This window comes from Grammomys surdaster, unplaced genomic scaffold, assembly GCF_004785775.1.
Source record: "Grammomys surdaster isolate TR1022 unplaced genomic scaffold, NIH_TR_1.0 143, whole genome shotgun sequence".
Lineage (NCBI taxonomy): Eukaryota > Metazoa > Chordata > Mammalia > Rodentia > Muridae > Grammomys > Grammomys surdaster.
Window position 1 is genome coordinate 6,637,207 of NW_021604601.1, and position 21,338 is coordinate 6,658,544.

The 21,338-nt window shown below is 44.4% G+C and overlaps 1 protein-coding gene across 1 annotated transcript in view; it reads left to right on the top strand.

Moving 5' to 3' along the window:
* Nucleotides 1-21,338, top strand: part of Tiam2 (T cell lymphoma invasion and metastasis 2) — a 413,516-nt gene that overhangs the window by 215,366 nt on the left and 176,812 nt on the right. The gene's annotated exons all lie outside the window — the stretch shown is intronic.

The window sequence follows — 21,338 nt, forward strand, 5'->3', positions numbered from 1 at the left end:
TTCATGCTTGTGTGGCAAGCATATTATCCACTGAGCAACGGTTTCCTGAGGCGTGAATCCTTGACTCTTTACATGGGCCTTACCAGTAACTAAGTGCCGACATTAAAATGAAGAGCTGCCCAGTTTTTGAAGCGTTGAGCAGTAGTGGCGTCTTTATGCTGAGTATCAGCAGATCTAGATTCTACTCTAGAATAGAACTCCCACTCCTTCAGCAGATTTTTTTTTTTTTTAACATTTAAAAGCCTTTTCTTCCTGAGGAAGAGAATAACAGAACTCTTGAGAGATTCCCAGTGTTTTCTGGGCTATATAGTGAGACTGTCAACAACAACAAAAAAAGAAAACTCTATAGTGGATGTAAGATGTGTCTTACGGACACTACTTGGAGAGGGGTGGGTGTGGAGGGGCAAAGCCCATATCACTTCCCCCTGTATTTATTTTGTGATATCTGTGTGGAATGGCTTCTATAGGATTATGAAGACCCAGGCATATAAATGACTTTTGCAGAGCTGGGTGGTAGAGTTTTAGGCAATCAGTTCAGCGGTAGGTCCTGTAGGTAAAGACCAGCCTACAGCGCCAATCTGATGGTTGATCTATGGTTTAACAGAAACTTTTCAAACTATTTTTAATGAGATGCAACTGGTCTCTAAGTAAAAGAATCTATATGTTAATATAATGTGTTGACAGTGAGAGATGTTTAGAAATGGTGGTCCCCTTAGGAACATGCACTTTGTAGTAACTGAAGCCCTTTTACCTCTTCAGTGAAGACTCCTTTTGTAGAGGACACTAACAGGAAGAAATTTGCTTTGCTTCAACTGCAGCTTCCCATGCAATTGAAGTTTTAACAGTTACCTATCTTGGGGGCTGGTGAGATGGCTCAGTGGTTAAAGAGCACTGGCTGATCTTCTAGAGGACCTGGGTTCAATTCCCAGCACCCACATAGCAGTTCACAACTGCCTGTAACTTCAGTTCCAGGAGATCTGACACCTTCACGTAGACATGCATGCAGGTGAAACACCAATGCACATAAAATAAAAATAAATAAATCATTGAAAAAAAGGGGATAAAAAATTTACCTATCTTAAAATTTGTTTAGAGATATTACTGTATCTGACTCTCATTAGTCTAGTAAGCGTACAAAGACACTGGGCTTGGAAACAAATCTGTTCTTGCTGGAGTCTTAATGTGCATGTAGGACAGATGTCACTCATTGCATGGTGGTATTTAATTTTGTTTTTAAGCTCTCAGAATTTTGATGGCCTGGTAAATCTGATGAGTTAGAAAATTCACTAAAGCTGGGTTGACAGCCAATGCTAGAAATACTCAGGAAGTCAATCAGTGAGTGGGTGTTCATATATGCTACCGTCAGCATTGAAGAGCACCCTGAGTGACCTTCATTGTCTAAAGAAACCCTCTATACATTTATAAAGCGCATGGAGCATTTTTGAATCATTTCAAAATGCAATGTATAGGCTACAGCTACCTGTGTCCAGCAGATGTTACCACAGATTTTTGCAAACTATGAACAAGAGTGATAGTCTGATAGAATGTGTCTTTTCACAGATGCATGTAGGAAAGGCTATTCCCAAGTCATCCTGTATAATTTTAATGAGATCCATGCCCTTTGGACCAACAGATACTTTTTTTTTTATTGGATGTTTTATTTACATTTCATATGTTATCCCCTTACCCCATCCTCCCTCCACCCAGGGACCCCCTATCCCCTCACCCCTTCTTCTGCTTCTCTGCGGATGTAGCCCTACCTACCCCCCACCCCCTCCTCCCTACCCTCAAATTCCCACCCACTGGGGCACCCAGCCTTCATGAGAATAAGGATCTCTTCCCCCACCTATGCCCGATAGGGCCTTCCACCCTTACATATACAGATAGAGCCATGGATCCCTCCCTAAGTGCTCCCAGGCTGGTGGTTTAGACCCTGGGAGCTCTGGTTGGTTGGTTGGTATTGCTGCTCTCCTCATGGGGGCACAAACCCCCTCAGCTCCAACAGTCTTCACTCTAACTCCTCCATTGGGAACCCCATGATCAGTTCAATGGCTAGCTGTGAGCATCTGCCTCTGAATATGTCAGACTCTTGCAGACCTCTAAGGAGACATCTATATCAGGCTCCTGTCAGCATGCACTTCCTGACTTCCACATCAGCATCTACCTTTGGTGACTGCACATGGGATGGATACTCAGGTGGAATTGTCTCCAGATGGCCCCTCCTTCAGTTTCTGTCCCTCACTTCAACAAATACTTTAGAAAGCATCTAATTCAAACCATTATTTTTTCAGAAGGAAAACCTGTTTCTGGTTGGTTAAATGACTCTCTTTAAGGTCAGGGACATAGATAGCTCAGTCAGTAAAGAGCTTGCCGTGCAATCGAGAGGACCTGAGTTTGAATCCCCAGCACCTGTGTAGAAAGCTGTGCATGGTGGCCTGTGCTGCCAATCCCAGTGCTGGGGTAGGTGGAGGCAGGGGGATGCCTGGGCCTCACTGTCCAGCCCACTTTGCCAAATCAGAGAGCTTCAGGTTTGGTGTGAGGTGTCTCAAAAACTAAGGTGAAGAATGACTTCTGACCTCTATGTACATGTAAATACATTTGAATATGTGATCATATACACTTTGCGCACGCGCGCACACACACACACACACACACATGCGTGCACACACATACACACATGCACCCTCACACACGCACGCACACACACACCATTTGTAGATCAGAAGTCAGCAGTCATGGACTCTCATCTCTTTGACCAGTTATGAGGCACTGCAGGCACTACAAAGTCCAACCACTTTCTGCTTTACTACTGTGAGTCTCTCACTGAACCTGGAGCTAAAGCAGTGACCAGCGAATTCTGTAGTCTCTACCCCCACAGCACTGAGGTTTATTGGCACATGGGCAGCCATGATGTGAGCCTGGGGTCTGGACTGTGGTCCTCGTGTAGTGGCCAGTGTTCCTACCCACTGAGCCGTCTCCCCAGTTCCTTCTTTATTTTGTTATTGAGCGCTATTGCACTCTCTCTCTCCTTCTCTCTCCCTTCCTCTCCCACTCTCTCTGCCTCTCTTTCCCTCTTTTCCCCCTCTCTGTCTTCCCTCTGCCCCTCCCCCCTCTGTCCTCCCCCCCCATGTGTGTGTGTGTGCATGTATGTGGGTGCACATGTGTGTGTGAGTGTGTATGTGTGGGCACAGATGCATGTGGTGTGCGTGTGAGAGAGATTTTCCTCCTAATTTTTTTCTCTTGAGACACAGTCTGACTACCAGGCTGGCCTTAATAACAATCCTTTATTTCTTGCCACCGTGCTTGACTTTGTCACATGGACCTCATGCTTGCACAGCAAAACACTTTGCCCATTGAGCCCTCCCCTCCATGTACCCTAAGTAATGACTGAGTGATTGAAGGTCTGTGTAGTCGAACAGAAGTTTGTGTGCCCCACCCCCACCCCTCTCTGTAGTGTTCATATGCAATGACTGAAGATGCGTCTATGGTAGGAATGTGTAGTTAGTAGGAATTTGAGCCATACAGAGACCTCCATGACAACCTTAACATTTTTACAGTTGTGTTGGAACAGCAAATCCATGAAACTGTTGCACTCCCCTGTGACTCTCAGGTGACCAACTTTGTACTGGGTGATGTCCTCTCCATCCCTTTCCCTTTCTGCCTCTGTCTCCACCTTCTTGACCCCCATCCACTCCTTCCAGCTCTGGCCATGTGGTCCACGCTTGCTCTGATCTCGCCATCCTCCCCATTGACTCCACGGCAAGCATACACTCCATGGGTTTGTCTGCTTAAGCCTTGGGAAGAGCTACAAAAACTGATTACATTTAGAAACCATCTCTGCAGGCCTTGCTAGTTATTGGTGAGCCCTCTGACACATGAAATGATATCAAAGGATTCCTGTTTTGAAGGTGAACCTGTCATTAAGGGGTACATGGTAATTGTAGGATTCGCACCAGACGGGAATCCTTGGGGACAGGGCATCGTCTAGTGTGTGGATTTGTTTTTTCCTCTAGGCCCAAGCTGTAGAGCCACCATGATCCTAAAGTGTCTCCCCATTTGCAAACATTCTGATTTGTCGTCCTTGTGGACTCTCGGCTTTGTCTCTCATTAAAGTCATTGAGTGTGAGGCTCGAATTTTAAGCAGCCTGGACAGTTGTTTCAGCTCAGCTCTGTTCTGTGCTGTGAGTCTTCTCGTCCCAGAGAACACTGCAGGGAGTTATGCTGACCTACTTTTCCTCCTGAGAGGTGTGTCTCACAGCCGTTTGCCTTGGGCGGGCATATGTAACTCGAACATGTGCTAAGCATGATTTTAGTTCCATGGGGATAGCCCTCTGTTTTAATATCTCATCTGACCCTCACAAATCCATTTAATTGCAGCTATTTTGATAGCAGGCCAAGTCACTAAAACCCAGTCGGCTCCCTATGGGAGACAGTAAACTTTTGATGGCTATCCCAGTAAAAGTGGAATTCTTCTGCAAATAGATGCTCTTTCAAGAATTCTTCTTGTAAAAGCCCAGGGAAGTTGGCAGTCCTTGGGTGCTTTTGGGAGGGATTGTGGTGGGTGCCAAATGGCACATAGCTACTGTATGCTTGGAAAATGTTAACGAGGGGCTGGGCTCCTCTGAATGTGTGTCTTGGCCTTTAGAGATAGCTGCCATGTAGGAAGAGCCATCTTTCAAAACCAAATGTAGACCTTGGGCATTCTCCAATGGGAGTGTTGTAAATATATCCAGGCTGATACACAGGTTTTGTTTTTTTTTTTTTTGTAGGAAGAAAAGAGGGGGTGTTTAATAAGAACCATGAAGTGTTTGAGCAGGGCCCACCATTTCGAAGAGGTGCTCTTCTCCTCGAGGCCAGGTTCTTGTAAATATTGTGTTTCTAGTCCCATTTCTCTCTGCACCTCCCCCATAGTGTGGAGCCCTTCCCTTCAAGGCTGTTTTGGGGGAGGGGTGGTACTAGGACTAGAGACTGTTGTATTGCACATGCTAGGCAAAGCCATCCCACGGAGCTACATCACTGTCTTCTTCACAGCCTTTTATTTTGAGAGAGGACTCATTAGCCACCCTTGAACTCTCCCTGTAGCTCAAGCTGACCTTGAACTTAGGATCTTTTTGCCTTAGCCTGCCAAACAGTTCAAATTATAATTCTGTGCATCTAGGCCAGGTTGGTTTTGATTACTATTAATTAAATTTTTTTTTTTGAGATAGAGTGTCATTTCTTGTGGTGTTTGGCTTTGACCAGTCCCTGTAGCCCCAGGGCATCATTAAACTTATGGCCTTCCTTCCTCAGCCTCTGCATTCTGGGAGGGCAGGTGTGACCATGACACCTGGCTCCATGGTCACATTTTTTTTTTTATCCTGTTTTTAGTGTGAGAGTTAACTAAGCTAAAGGAAGTTCACAAAACAGGAAGGGAAGAGGAGTCTTACCATATTTTGATTTTCCCCTCCCTCTATTGAGCTTCTGGTTGAAGGCAGTCTTAGGAAAAACATTCTACTTTTGGACTGGGTGGGCCGAGATTAAAAACAGCCATAAACCACTGACCAGACCCAGTTAATTCCTGACTCTGTTATATGTATAAAGTTAGCTTTACAGAATTACCCCTAGCACAGTTTCTCTGGTGCTATTATAAATTCTTCTCACACACACTACCTTCCCACCCATCTTTAAAGTCTTCTGTTGTGACATTCGGATGCCCTAATGTATCGGAATCACGGAGTACAGAAAGGGACGGTATGAATTTGGATTTGTTTTGGGGCGGTGGGGTTTCTCACCCAGCACGGTTTGATCTTCTGTGGCTTTTCTTCCTGCCTCCCACACATCTCCGTGGAGTGGATGATAGAACTTCTCTGAGCCTGATGTATTTGCTGGTGGTTCATTGCTTCTGCGTGATGGCTGGATTTGGGGTCTACAGTCATCTGAGGTCATCTCTGCTCTTAGAAATGCCATAGGTAATCCAGAAACCTTTTCTGAGCCTTGTTGGTATTTAGGGAGTTTTACATTTCAGAGCATTTGGAGCTGGGGTTTGAAGGTCCATGATGCTTCACCTATGTGTGTCAGCTGTATCACGAGGCATGTTCACGTGCCTATTCAAATGAGTGCTCTCCTATGCCACGGAGTGTGGACGTTGTATATGAACATATTGCAGCACAGATCTGGGATGGAGTCCCAGTGTGTCCGCCTCATTCCTCCCAGCTTGTTCTCTGGAGGAGGAAGGGCTTAGAGCACATGTGTGCCTTACACAGGCCATATGGAATCTGCAGCACTGCGCAGCTCTGACAGCTGCTTAAATTATCTGTGACACCGAATCCCACTATTAGCCAGGGAGATGGATGGTTGACAGTTTCCGTCAGAGGAGGTGGGACTCTGAGTGCTGGAGGAGCCCTCCCAGACTTTCCGCCGTGTTCACTAAGTGTAGTTGGAAGCAGGAGCATTGGGCTAGAGAGCGTGTAAGATTCTGCCCTAGAATCACATACACTTTCATATTCATCCCCCCATCCTGAAGTGGGACACGTCACTGTATTGAAGAATTTCCCAGCAAGACCATTAGAACAAAGACTAAGAAGAAATGCACGCTTCCTCCATGAACTAATAGCCACAGTCCGTTTTTACACCTTTCTTACTAATCCGACACATGTCCCCTTTTTATGAAATCGTTGCCTTGCAAAAATATTTTTCATCCCTTCTTTTCTACATACTGATTGCTAAGCCGGAGTTTGTCCTCTCTGAGGTGTGCTAACCTGGTCTTTACTTAATGTCTTCCCTCAGTTAAGCAGGTTAGAGTTTCTCTCAGAGACACATCCTATACAGACTAAGTAGTTATCTTCATTGTTCCTTTTGTAAGATTACTAGAGAGGAAGTCTAGTCTTGCCTGCTCCCCTTGGGGAATAGAACTCAAGGTTATACACACGTGCTATGCCGGCTCCTTGAACTGAGGATAGGACCCAGTACTGTACACATGCTAGGCAAATGCTCTGTCATGGAGTCCAGCCCTGCCCCCACCCCTGCAAGTTTTATTTAGTTTACACTATGACTTATTTTTTTTTTTTTACCATCATGTGTATTATAAAACAATGAGAAAATGCTACATATTGCCTCGCTGGGTTTTAATGCCAGTTGTTTGTATGTGACCATGACACTCAGCGTGAGACAGATGATGGATGAGATGTGATTCTGTGTACTTGGTCCGAGTGTAGGATGCTCTTGTTCGTGGTGGGAGAGACTCCTGTTCTTTGTCTCTGGTGTTTGGTCATTCCCTGAATGTGTACCAGTATACCTCATTGTATGTTCTTGGTATTCTATATTATATGATATCTTCTGTAAATATTTATTTTTTTTGTAACTGAAAGAAAGGCATTTCCTTAGCGGAGCAGGTCCAGAGTGACAGAGACAATTCCAGTGAAGCATCTGTTTTGTCCGTTCCTTCTCCATGACTGCTTCTCCCGTGAGCAAACCATCTGCCCTGCTCAGACCAAACAGAGTGCTCTCCTTTGAAGTACAAGAGAGTTCTGAATCAAGAAGCCAGAGGTGTAGACCAGAATGGAGCTTAGAAGTGTGGTTTAGGGAACTTGGGGGAGATGGCCGCCACGCAAACATGAAGACCTGAGATTGGATCCCCAGCATCCAAATAAAAAGTCAGGCATCATGTGCATCTGTACCCTGTGGAGACAAAGACAGGCAGATTCCTGGAGCTCACTGACCAGCCAGCCTAGTTGAATGAGAGACTCTGCCACAAACCAGTAAGTAGAGGGGAGAGCCAATGGGATGGCTGACAAAGTAAAGGTCCCTCCATCAAATTTGATGACCTGAGTTTTATCTCTGGAAGGACCAACTCCTATAACTTGTCCTCTAACCTCCACATGTACATTGTGACACACACATGACTCTCTGCCCCAAATACATAAAAGGAAACAAAAGAATAAGATGAGGAAGAAAGGGGTGGAGCATGATAGAGGAAGACAAATGATTGACATTGAACTCTGACCTCCAAGTGAACATGCACCCACTGCTCATGCAATGGCATTGCACACATACACTCATGAACACACATACACACACACACACACACACACACACACACACACACACAATGGAAGCGTGATTCTCATGTCTGGGTATAGGTTTTCCTTGTCAGAGGGAGGCATTGGGGTTCCACTGCAGAGCTAAGTGTATATTGGAGCTTGAGGGACAAAGTGGGCTTTGACCCAGGGCCCAGTTATTTGTGATGGAACTCTGTGCCATGTGAGTAAGACAGCTGAGTACAAACCGTTTGAACTGGCGCTGGCCAGTTTGGAATTAGGAGCAGTAAATGCTGACAGAAGAGATGCTCACTTAAGCCAGGCGGTGGTGGCGCACGCCTTTAATCCCAGCACTTGGGAGGCAGAGGCAGGCGGATTTCTGAGTTCGAGGCCAGCCTGGTCTACATAGTGAGTTCCAGGACAGCCAGGACTACACAGAGAAACCCTGTCTCGAAAAAAACAAAAAAAGAAAAAAAAAAAGAAAAAAAGAAAAAGATGCTCACTTGGGTATCCTTGATAATGTTGCTGCTTCTGTACTTGAAGAATTGGAGGAGGGAGCTGGAGCGATGGTTCTGTGGTTAAAGAGCATGTGCGGCTTTTGTTGAGGACCAGAACTCAGGCCCCAGTACCTATGTTAGGTGGTTCACAGTGCATCCTTCTGAACTCCATGGATACTGCTCTTACATGTGCACATACCTAACTATACACACACACACTCACACACACACACGGACACAATTTAAACATCTTAAAATAATTGGAGGTGTCAGTTCAGCACCTGACAGAGAGTCTTCAGGTTTGGTCTGAATAAATCTGAGGCATCACTACAATAAAAACCGACCATGAGCAGTTAGGAATCTGGCACTTGGGGGAAGTCAGAGCTGCATGTATAGGTTCAGATGCAACATCAGACCAGAGGCAACATCAGACCAGAAAACAAAACAAAACAAACAAAAACACACAAAGCAGCATCAGGAAAAGGCTGGGGAAATGGCTCAGTTAAGTAGTTTTTGTATTGTAGCTGGAGAACCTTATTTCCAAACCTCACCAAAAGCTGCTGTAACCTCAGCACTTAGAGGACAGAGACGAGTAGATCCCTAGGGCCAACAAGTATAGTCAGCTAGTGAGACCCGGGGTCAGAGAGAGGCCCTGTCTCACCTTAACCCCCAAAAAGAAAAATGTGGAGAGCCATTGAGGGAGGTACCTGATGTCAAGCTATGGTCTGTGTGTGTACGTGCACACACATACAATTGAATCTTATAGGAGACTGATACAGAAATAGACCCAATTGGTGCTCTACTGGGATGAGGGGCGGAGAATGTAGGTGGAAAGAATAACTTCCCCAGACCATGGAGCAGGATGAGAGGGGCAGGGGAGCTTGTAAATTTCCCATGCAAGGGACCAGCAAGACTGACACAAATTTTAAACTTTGCTAATGCCATCCCTGGCAACTTTGTTAATGCCACGCCTGGTGAGATGTCTTCCAGCACTGCTTTAATTTAATTTGAAATTAAAATTTCAAATGCACATGGCTTTTATCTTTCTTCCCTTTACACTCTATCCCGTAGTAAATTTAAAAGCAGCTGTATGCACCGTGCTTGTAGAAGAATATTTACTGCAGTGTCAATTGTTGTGAGAAAGAATTAGATACTAAGTAGATGCTTTCAACAGCGGGACAGTTGGATGAATACTAGCACAGCTATAACTTGGATTTTGGCAGCTCCTGAGCTGCTTGGGTTCTATGAGAAAACAATGATGAGACACGTAAAATAGGATTTCATTTTTTGTACACGCAGAAGGATAAAAAGAGTCTTGTATGTTGCTTGGAAGGATGGAAAGACATGGACAGATTGCCATCCAAATGGACAAATGGACAGATGGCTATTTCTGAGCTGTCTCAAGGTGTAAAACCTCGAGAAGTCTGTGCGTGTGAATGGGTGCGCACAAATAATGTGAAGGACATGTACCAAGTTATATGTGGGTGTCTCAGCTGAGGAGATGAGGGTGAGTTTTCTTTTTCTCTTTTATCTATCATCTGTCTATCTGTCTGTCTGTCTATCTATCTATCTATCTATCTATCTATTTTGGGTTTTTTTCTTTCTTTTTTTTTTTTCGAGACAAGTGTTTTCTCTGTAGCCCCGGCTGTCCTGGAACTCACTCTGTAGACCAGGCTGGCTTTGAACTCACAGAGATCTGCCTGCTTCCACCTCCTAAGTCCCGGGGATTCAAGGTATGCGCCACTGGCAAGGAGCTGGTTTTTATTTTCAACTGCTGGTTACAAACATCTGAAGCAAAGCTGTTGGTTTTAGGGTTTAGGGATCATTGAGAAGCTTTTAGGGGTAGCTGAGGATAGGAGCCCCTGTTTCTCAGGTACAAGCAGTGAAGAAGTAGACGTGGCAAGGTTACACATTGGCTGTTGCGACAGGGTAGCAGTGACCATGAGTGTGTAAATATCTGGATCCTACTTTTACTTCTTTCAGTATTTGCCAGGAAGTGTGACTGTTGGGTCATATGGCAATTTCATTTTAGATTCTTTTGGGAAACTGTAACTTTTTTCTTACTGTAGTTTTTTTTTTTTTCCCAGTGTTTTGAGACAGTGTTTCTCTGTGTAGCCCTGGATGTCCTGGAACTCACTCTGTAGACCAGGCTGGCCTCGAACACAGAAATCCGCCTGCCTCTGCCTCCCAAGTGTTGGGATTAAAGGTGTGGACCACCACTTCCCGGCTTTTCTTACTGTATATCATTTACTCATCAAGAGTACATAAGGGCCCTAACTTTTCCCGTGTATTATCTGTCTCTCCACCCCCAAATTTATTTTAGGGTAGAATTTTAAAAACTACCAGTGTGTTGGTGTGTAGTTTCAATACATGGGCGTTTACAGCTGGAGCCAGTATGCTTTACTTACATGTGACCCAGTGTGGACACTATTTCAACCCGTGTACAGCCCTTGTTCAGCCCCTCTTAAAAAATCTTGTTCAAAAAAAAAAAGAAAATAAAAAAAAAAAAGAAAAAAAAATCTTGTAATACCCCCACTGAACTGATTTTACAACCCACTAGTTGGTTATAGGTCACCATGTGAATTGTTCAAGAATAATCTCCAAGACACCAGATCAAAGTTCAACCATTGCTAGTTGTCTAACGCGTCTTTCTTCCATTTATGGAATGAGCGATGGTGGAGGTGCCCTCCGAGGGCCACTATTGGTCATTCACATGTTGCTCTTCCTTACCTCCGTTTTAAATATGAATGTTCATCCTACCTTCTATCCAATGGCCATTCACTGATCACAGTGAACTTCACAAACTAAGGTCTTCCCAGAGTTACAAGATTTACTCAGTCTCAGGGAAGAGCTACAGTGAGAACTTACCAAGTTCTAAACCCGGCTTCCCTTATCTTTTCCATGTTTAGCTTTCTAATCTCTTTTCAACCAAAACCTGCAAGAGCTTGGCAGCCATCCAGCTCAACGGCCTCATTTAAGTAGATGAGGACACAGTTTGTGTGGACTAATTGACCCGACCTCATGGCTTGTCACAGGGCTTGTGATATGAGGGACAGAACACAAGTTCAGGTTGCCCTACCTTCACTGTGTACAGTGAATACTGCTCTTGTGCCTGTTCTGACTCAGTGTGCCTCAGCTGTTCGCTCCAGTCCTCTGTAGCCTGCAGGAGCTGAGGAGGCTGGGCTCAAGACTCACATCTGCTATGAAAGGCTGTCCTATTTCGAGGTGGTTACCCAGTGTCAGGCGTGCTGTGCATCCAGGAGCCTGCTCAGTTGTGTGTGTATTAGATGCAGGGCCTTGCTATATAGCCCTGGCTGACTTTGAACTAGCAACCTGACCTCCAGCCTCAGCCTCCCCAAGGCTGCAATTACAGGCATGCCTGTCCAAGCCAGACTTAATTGACTTATTGCCCATTTCTGGAAGAGCTTACTTGCATTTCTAACAGATTTTAATGCCGAGGTGAGATTAATAAACAGGATATATGTGTGATAGATTGATAGAGACAGAATATATATATATATATATATATATATATATATATGTATGTGTGAGAGAGAGAGAGAGAGAGAGAGAGAGAGAGCATGGGCACATTGCACATCTTGTGGAGCATCTGCCCATGGCTACTTGCAGATACATACAGTTACTGAGACGTTAGGGGTTTCTGAAGGCAGTGGCTGGTTGTTGCTTCAGCAAGAGATTTAGTTAGCAAATATGAGACATGAGACCCAGGGATATTTCCTCACAAAACATTGCAAGGTTGTTCATGAGCCTTGCTACAGGGTCTGTCACCGTGGATTTCCTTCCATACTATCCATCTTGGATTGTTTTTCTTGCTTTTGTCTTGAAGAAGTGTTTTATTGTCGTGTGTTGCTTTCAAACACTAGAACATTGAGAAACAGTGTTCTATCGTCATCTGCAGCATTGTCATGGTCGTCGTCGTCATTGTTGTTAATTATTGGTCAATTCTGAAATCTGTCATTTTTATTCTTTGCTTGAGGAGTCTGACTGTGACTGGATTTACTTAGGCCACTTCGAGCAATTAACTCTGGAGAAGAGTATGAGTCTGGTGGGCACGCTGCTCTGGGAAGCCAGGAAGCACTCTGTTCCTTTTAAGCTAAGTTGTAGCTTGAAGTTAAATCTAGAGGGGCCCTGGTATTCATGTATGGATTTTTGTGATCTGGACAGAAGAGCTTCTTAGTAAACATTGCAGCTTATTGACAGAATTTGTCTCTCCACATTCAACTCGGCCCTTACTTCCGTTTCAGCTTGCATACGCTGATCTAGTGTTGGTGTGGATGGTCTGGGGCCTGTGAGCGTCTGCTGTTTCCGCAGTCCTGAACTGTTGACCAGTGATGCCTTGGCCTGGAACCAGCTGGAAGTGAGCAGTTTTAAGTGGCTAAGCAAAGACAGAGACTTATCTGAAGTGGAATAAAGACAGATTTCATCTGTCATCCTTTGTGGGCCTTCTGCAGAGAGCCTTACTTCTGTATTCACTTAGCAGTGGTGACATGTACCCAGCCTTCTTTGTCAGGAGCCCTTCACAGACTGCAACATCACTGTGTTTTGTTCTGCATGCTTGGAAGTCTTCCTGAAACCTTCAGTCGACCCTCTCTGTGAACCATTTGCTGAACTGTAGATTGTCGATTTATACATTACATAAATTCTAGGGTCCTGGTCTGTGTAATGAAGGCATTGGAGATAATAGTTCCCAAACCCTATTGCATCGTTTGCTTTGTTTAAAGCCTGAGGATGCAGGGACTACAGCTAGGCCCATTATCAGCATCACATTCAGCACTCTGCATCTCACTCCCCTGGGACTAAAGCAAACAACCAAAATATACACTGTACACACAGTTCTTAATAGCTGATTCCCTCCCAGGCTGCAGAGCAGGGTGCAGATTCCAGGGTGAAGACTCCCACAGTGGACCTGGGTTTTCATCTAGTCTGTGCCCAGAGCTTTGGTCCTCTGTATCCTGCTGCTCTCTGCAGATTTATGATGCCAGAAGAAGGTGCCTCTGATAAGAAGTGGCAGATTGAAGTACAATTGAGTTCTAGATCCAGCTGCCTTATGAGACTAGAACTGAGAAAAGATAACTTCTCCCCACCCCCAACCATTGTGGGAGAGGTTGTTTAATTGCTAACACCTAAATCAGAGTGTAAGGGTAAACTAAGATAACATGGCCCACACTTGAAAAATCCTCCTACAGTCCTTTCTGGCAATGGTGGTGTAAACCTTTAATCCTAGTACTTGGGAAGCAGGGGCACATGGGTATCTGTGAGTTGAAGTCCAACCTGGCCTACATAGTTCCAAGACAGCCTAGGTTATGTAGAGAAACCCAGTCTTAAGAAACTTAAAAAAAATTCTAAACTTCTTAGACAACAGATTTTGTGTGAGAAATAGTGTATTTTTTTTGGTCCCTAGGGGATCAGAGGGATTAAAGGATTGTATTTTTGTGGGAGATTGATAAACTATCCCTGCTTACACTAATATTTTCACTACATAGGAAAATAAAAATCTTATTCCTCAATTGCAGTTATATTTAGTTTTTGAGGGGTTGGCACTGGTGAACTGGATATTATTATAGACTGAAATCTATATATAGGGACATTCAAATTAAATGTGGTATAAATCCATGCTTTAAAAAAGAAAGCAATTACTATGTTGGAAAGCCAAGCTATAAAAAGCAAATGAAATCATAGGAGAGAAAAGTCAGGATTTTCTTTTGCTGAGCAAGTGTGCCCGAGCCTTGTTTCCCCTCCGTGACCTGCAGTGACAGAGTGGGGGATGTACGAGTTGTACGGTTGGGTCATATAGGTGTTTGACGATGACAGAATGTTGCACATCGTCCCCTTAGCTGTGGCTGCGCATGCTATATATTGAACCAGGGATAGAGACCGGCTAAGTCAGTTGGCTTGCACTTTGTCATATGCCATTTTCGTTCTGGAGTATTCCATGGAAACTAGCTTAATTTTAAATTTTACCCTCCTGGTGGGTAATTTTTTTTTTTTTTTTGAGAGAGAGTACTGCTAAGTCCTCCAAGTTTGCCTCAAACCGGCCCCTAGCCTCCTGAATACTAGGATTATAGGTGTAAGCCATCATGCCGAGTGAAAATTACTTTTTTGTAAGGTGTGGTTATGAATGTTGTGATATTCTTTTTGTCTGTGCACACACACTTACACACGAGCATCTCTCATTTCTCTACACCCCATCCTTAACACCCTCAAAGAACTAAAAGGAAGAAAACCACTGGAACCTTCTGGAAAGTACTAAATCTTTCCCCTATTGAATGGTGAATGCAAGCCTCCCTGTTGGTTTTGTGATTTGGAATGGGGACCACCCTTGACAGGCCTGTTCTGTTCTTTGACATCCAGCTCAAAGAGGCAATCCGCTTTATAAGCAGCTAGTTCTCACTTGGGAGTACCTTGCAGCTACCTCTCCAGAGATGCAGTCAACTTTGTAAGTAGCTAGTTCTTACTCAAGAGTTCCTTGCAGCTCTCCAGAGCTTTGAGAGTGACAGACAGGCTGGGCTTCCACAGTGAAACCTAGAGTAGCCTATAGCCAGGGATTTTCTTTGCTTAAATGCACCCCAGACTTGGCTAGATCCTAGATAAGGGAACTTTGAAATTTGTTTTATTTATCAATGTGTGAACTTATGCAGGAATGCGGTGGGTGTGTACATGCCATGATGTACCTGTGGAGGTTAGAGGACAACTCTTGGGAATTGGTTCTCTTCTCCTACCTTGTTGAGGCAGAGTCTCTCTCGCTTCTGCTATACTGAGTGTCATAGGCAAGCTGGCCTTCAAGCTTCCAGAAGACTATCTTGTCTTAGTTTTCTATCCCCCTAGGCATGCTGTGTTTACTGACATGTACAGGCATCTGGCTTTTATGACTTACGTGGTCCTGGGAATTAACTCAGATTGTCATGCAAATCATTTTCTTGTTGAGCCGTCTTGTGCCCCTTGCTCTTTTGTGACAATGCCTCAGTCTGTATCTCAGGTCTGGAACCACTATGTTCTCTAGACCCCAGACTGGTCTGACCTCAAGACAATCAGTCCAACTTCCCAAGTGCTGGGATAATAGTCCCAAGTCCCACACCTGGTTTTCACAGCTTCTGCTAAGACGAGATATTTAAGACTTGGGTAGGCTGTCTCTCCATAATTCCCCTTAGGGACACATAGAGTTTCAGGTTGGAAAAACTGTAGGTGATTGCCCAGCAAGAAACTGCTATTGGTACCATTTCTGATTGTGTCCACAAGTTCTCCCCACCAGGAGTCTCCCTAGGGGGTATCTTTCCTCTGGCATATTATTAATTATTTTTCAGTGTCTTAAGGTCATCATTGTTTATTGTTTCAGTTCTTTGGTTAGGTATATTCCAAGATGTATGTGTGTGTGTGTGTGTGTGTGTGTGTGTGTGTATGGCAGTTTTGAATGGTATTGTTTCCTTCTTAGTGTGTTTTTATTTATATATATATATGAAGCTAATTTTTCATCCATCTACTTTACTGAATGCATTTATCAGCTGAGGTTTTCTGGTTGAGTCTTGAGGGAATAAGAGAAGACAGAATGCTCAGACCTAAAGGGGACATGTATACTGTACCCCAACCCACCGCACCCCCAGCTCAAGAATCTCTCCAGAAGAAGGTGAGGAAAGAGTACACAGGTGGTAGATAACTACAAGCCAACTTCTTCTGGACACATCAGAGCAGCTACACATACGAACTCGCAGCTATTGTGACAGTAAATCCTGTGCACACCCAAGCCACAAAAATCCTAGTATGGAGAGGGGATTTAATCCCAGCTCACAGTCCTACCCCTAGCAGTGGACACCAGAAGCAACTGTTAGCTGCTGGGGAATGAAGGGTCAGTTTTGTCTCATAGTGTAGCTGCTGCTGAGTCAGTGGTAGACCATATACCCAAGGAAATCTGAAGCAGCACACAGTTAATCTCTAAGGATGTAAAGAAACAAAACAGAAGGGAATACGTGGATCTGTGAAGTTTCCTGTGTATCGGGAATAGATATGAGCAAATCACATTGTACTGGGAATCCCCAAGAATTAATAAAAAAATAAAAGTTAAAATCAGAATTCTAGGGACTAGGGTTGCTGCTCGGTAGTAGAACCCTTGCCTAACATCTCGGGGCTCTGTACTCAGTCCTCACCACGAGGACCAAATCAACCTTTGCAGTGAAAATTGAGTTCCTCAGTTTTTTCTTCCCTCACTGTGAGACATTGATGGTCTCAATGCTACACAATTATTCTCTGGAAAATTCTCTGTGGTTGATCATTACGTTCTGAAGGGAGCCGACAACTACCCGACACAGCCCTGGAACATTTCGGTAACAAAGGGGCTGCATGCCGGTGATAGATGCTTTCGAGCAGAGGCTGGCAGGCATGGACGGATTGACTCACCGTGAGTCACTCCAACAGCCTGTGTGGCCCGTGGTGTAGCTAGCAGCTGCTGAGAGAGTAGAGGTGGTTCTTCCGCTGTCTGTGAGAACAGGAAAGGTGAAGAACTGGGAGACGAGAGTCTGTTCAGTCTGTGTGAGTGTGGACTCAGCCTTGCTCAGGGATTTGCAGGAAGCTGTCACAATCGTTTTGCCTGTAGCCTTTTGTGGGGCTGCGGCAGGTCCCCCCTTTGGTGAGATACAGTAAAGCACTGGGTTGGAGAGAGGAAAACATGCTTTTTCATGCGTGTGGTGCTCAGCCTTGCCAGTTTGAAATGTGCTCTTTGTCATGGTCTCAGTCTCCATGTAAGTCGTACCTGATATGCCTTTGTCCTTCCCCCCCCAAATATCCTTTCTTAATGACCCCCCCCCCCCCCCCCCCGAGATAGGATCTCACTATGTAGCTCTTGCTGTCCTGGTACTCACTATGTAGACTAGGCTGACCTTAAACTCAGAGATCTGCCTGCCTCTGCCTCTGGAGTGCTGGGATTAAAGCACCACCCGGCTCTGATGATTCTTTATGAAGTTATTCTTCTGCATAAACTTTAGAATCAGCTTGTCATTTTGCTTAAGCATATACACACGCACACACATGCACACAGCAAACTACTTGAGACTGAACTAAACATGGATCAGAATAAGGAGAATTTACCTGCTCTCAAGCAAGTTACATCTATTGAGGTACATGAATGTGTCAAGATTTTTTAAAGTAATCTTTAGTAAGTTTTTTAAAAAAATAATTAAAAAATGTAGATGTTATCATTCCTTATTTAGTGGTCTTTCTGATGATAAAAAGGATTTTTTTTTATTTTGGTTGTTTGAGACAGGGTTTCTCTGTGTAGCCCTGGCTGTCCTGGAACTCACTCTGTAGACCAGGCTGGCCTCGAACTCAGAAATCTGCCTGCCTCTGCCTCCCAAGTGCTGGGATTAAAGGCATGCGCCACCACTGTCTGGCAAAAAGGATTTTTAGTTTTAGGTTTTTAATTAATATTTGTTATTGTTGTTTTGTTTTGAGATGGGCTATACTGGCACTTATAGCCCAGGCTAGCCTCACACTTGTGGCAATCCTTCTGCCTCAGCCTTCCAATTGCTGAGATGACAGGTGTGTGTCAACATGTGCATCTGATAAAGGGCATTTTCCCCTTAGCCCGTTTCTTGTTAGTTATTGCTGATTTATGGAAACCCACTCCTATTGCCTACGCGTGGTGAGACACTTCCTGAACTTCCTTAATCTAGTAGTAAGTTATGTGACTCTTTGGTTTTTCTCGGCGTACATGATGTCATCCTGTCAAAACACCATGTCTTGCTTCTTGTTTTGTATTTCTTCATGCCTTGGGATTCATGAGTGATCTGGTACACCCTCCCCCTTTTTTGTGCTCAGGAACCAGATGTAACGTGCAGATATCACCGAAGTTTCATGGAAGGCTGAGGCAGGAGGATCAACTGAGCTTAGGAGTTTGGGAAAGTCAACCTTATCTCTTAGGGGGACAGGGAGAAAATATGAAGGGTTGTGAGAGTAAGAGAGCCTTAGCCTGGGAGGGAGGGGTGAGCAATCGAGGGAGGGACAGGAGCGGGGTGTGGGAGGCAGGAGGAAGAAGCAGAATCCTTTGGGAGAACATCAAAGTCTCGATGCTATTAATATTTATTAACACTTTCTCCCCCTCCCCAAACAAGAAAAAAGGCAGACTGATAGGCGGATTGCTTGATTTGAAAGGTTTTGTGGTAGCGTCTCACGGTCTGGTCTTGGGCTACCCTCAGACATCACTGGGGGTGGAGCAAGGAGCAGTGGCTAAACATTGGCTGAGCTAGCCAGTGGGAGGAGCTGGCTGGTGAGACTGGCTGCTCTGCTTCCGGGTCAAAGGTTTCCCAGTATTGCTCACCCAAGTTTACTGTACCTCAGGTACTTCTCTTCTTTGGGTACACTGGCATGGAGGACTTGTCTGTAGAAGAAAGCTGGCTGCTTTCCCTTGCCTCTGTGCAGTAATCTAAGCTAGTAACTCACCAGGGAAAGCCACCCCTCTCTCAGGGAGTAGCTCTGGTTTTCGATCCTGTCGTTAGCTTTGGGAACATTTCAGGAAGTATAACTGAGCTCAGCAGGAAGAGTATCAGTCTATTTCCAGATACTGAGATTAAGGCCCACCCCCTTTAGAATGGTAGCCATCTTCTTAGAAGTCCTGCAATCAAAGGTGAAGAATTTTGGTTTTGTAATGGTGTCCACTAGTTGCCTGTTCCCACAGGTCCTTAGTTCTCCCCAATTGACATCTCTTTGTCTCATATAGATAGAAACTTTATGAAATGCAGTTGGTAGTCTAACATGTATTTGGACACCTTCCAATATTTTGGAACAGCCCTGTGGTCTTTTATGACTTATGACAATTTTTTGTGAGCTTTTGTGACAAAGCTCACAGCTAAATAAAAGGCACTAGAGTTGGGTACGGTGTGGGATTGTAGCCCTGGATGATTGATGGGAAATCACCTGGATGAAGGAGTTCAAGACCATGTCAGATAAGGACAATTTCTCAAAATCCAATGAATAATAAAAGAAACTGATTCACTGATATGTAACACTAGTCATTTGCTTTGTCATCTTTATTAGCTTTTGGGGTGAATCAAAAGTAAAACACATTTCTATGACTAGAAGCACACTGTGTTTTTAATTTTAAGTGTCTAGGAAAAGCAATTAAATGGTTATGTGAGGAGACAACACAACTCCTGTATATTTGGCACACAGTAGGTCTGCGAGACAGGGAGGAGGCATATTCCATATATTCCGGTGGGTGAGATCACAGAAATGTAAGGAGAGAGGTCATGTCTACACAGAGCAGTGCAAGCCGTTTGGCCAAAGGTGTGTCTCCGTCTCGGGTTTTTCCTGGTATGTACTTACTTAGGAGCCAGTGTGAACTGACCTGCTTAACTGTGAGTGAGATTAGTGCTTGAAAACAATTACCCAATGGTCTTTTCCTTGCTAGCCACCTCCCAGGTGGTCCGTAGAGTGGGTCGCTCAGTGGGCTTGCATTTGAAAGGCCAGAGGCTGACAGGAACTTGCCTGTGTCTAGCAGGGAATTCATCCTTTAATTCCACGGGAGCCAAATCCAACAGAGGGAGGACTGAAGTATCTGATACGTCATCCCTGGAGACTCCTTTGAGGGTAACCTGCCTTTCTCTCTCTCTCTCTTTCTTTCCCTCTAAGGCCCTTGAACCGAGGGAAGACATTTTTTTTCTAAGTATTTGTGCTGTTGACTAAGAGAAGTTTTGGTCCACAGAAGAGTCAATCCTTCTAATAGTTTCTGTCTTTTAAATGTAAACCAGCTGTGTTAAGTGACTGCAGTTTGGTATTTCAGGACCATGGGTCATTAAGTGTCTGCTCTGTGCTCTGTGGTCTGTGTGCCAATGCTGTTTCTTAAATACATGTTAACTGGTCAAACTGGTTTTGACTCTTCTTGTTCCCAGGCCTTCTGTTTCTCTTCTAGACCTCGGCAGTAAACTAAGACAGCTGGATCCCATTCTGAATATTTGTAGATTCATGGTAGCCAACATTGCCCAGGACCCCCCTCCAAACCCTAACTGAGCCTTGGTTGAGTGAGCACTAAAGAGAGTTATTTGCAGTAGGAGCCCTGGCTAGGTTGTGTGCCTCTTAGTTCCCTAAGGGCAGCAGGACCTGTGAAGAACAACTGTTAGAAACCAAATACAGTCTTATTCTGCTGTTGAGCAACATTATTTGTGATCTACAATATTTCCTGATTATTATTGTGTAGTTGGACTATTATTGAGTAATTGGTAGGTGTAGTATTTGCTTCTGGAATTTAGAGTTAAAACTCAAAATGTCTCTGGGTTTTCAGTTTTAAAACATACAACAGGAAGGTGGTGGTGTTTTAGGAAAATGGCAGATACGAGCTTTGATCAGAAAGCTGAAGGAATCCCCCAGTGTTAGAGCATGCTTAGAACAGAGATAGAGAAGGAAAGGCATATGCTTCTGAATAGTTCAGAAAAGCAAAGTTTCAAGGCCACGTGGCTGCACTTCTGAAAGGTAAGGGACAGGAATTCTGGGAAGGAGAAATACAGCATCTCATTAATGGAATAATTATTTCATCTACCACATTAGTCATATGATTTAAGGTGAAGCTACCTTCCTGAGTGTTGGGTTCTGCCTTCCTGAGGGGGCCATTTCAATTGGCAATTGACCCTGCCCAAATGCTATGTTAGGTCTCCACCAAGGCCAGAGATTTTCTCCTCTTGACTAGAAGAAAATGGTTTTCTTTTCACAGCCTTTGCCAATACCATGCCAATTACGTAGGTTTTTTCCCCCTTCTTTTTCTTTTATTCTGAATTGGTAGAACCTATGGACTCCTGAATGCTAGGTATGCCCTTTACCACCTCCAGTG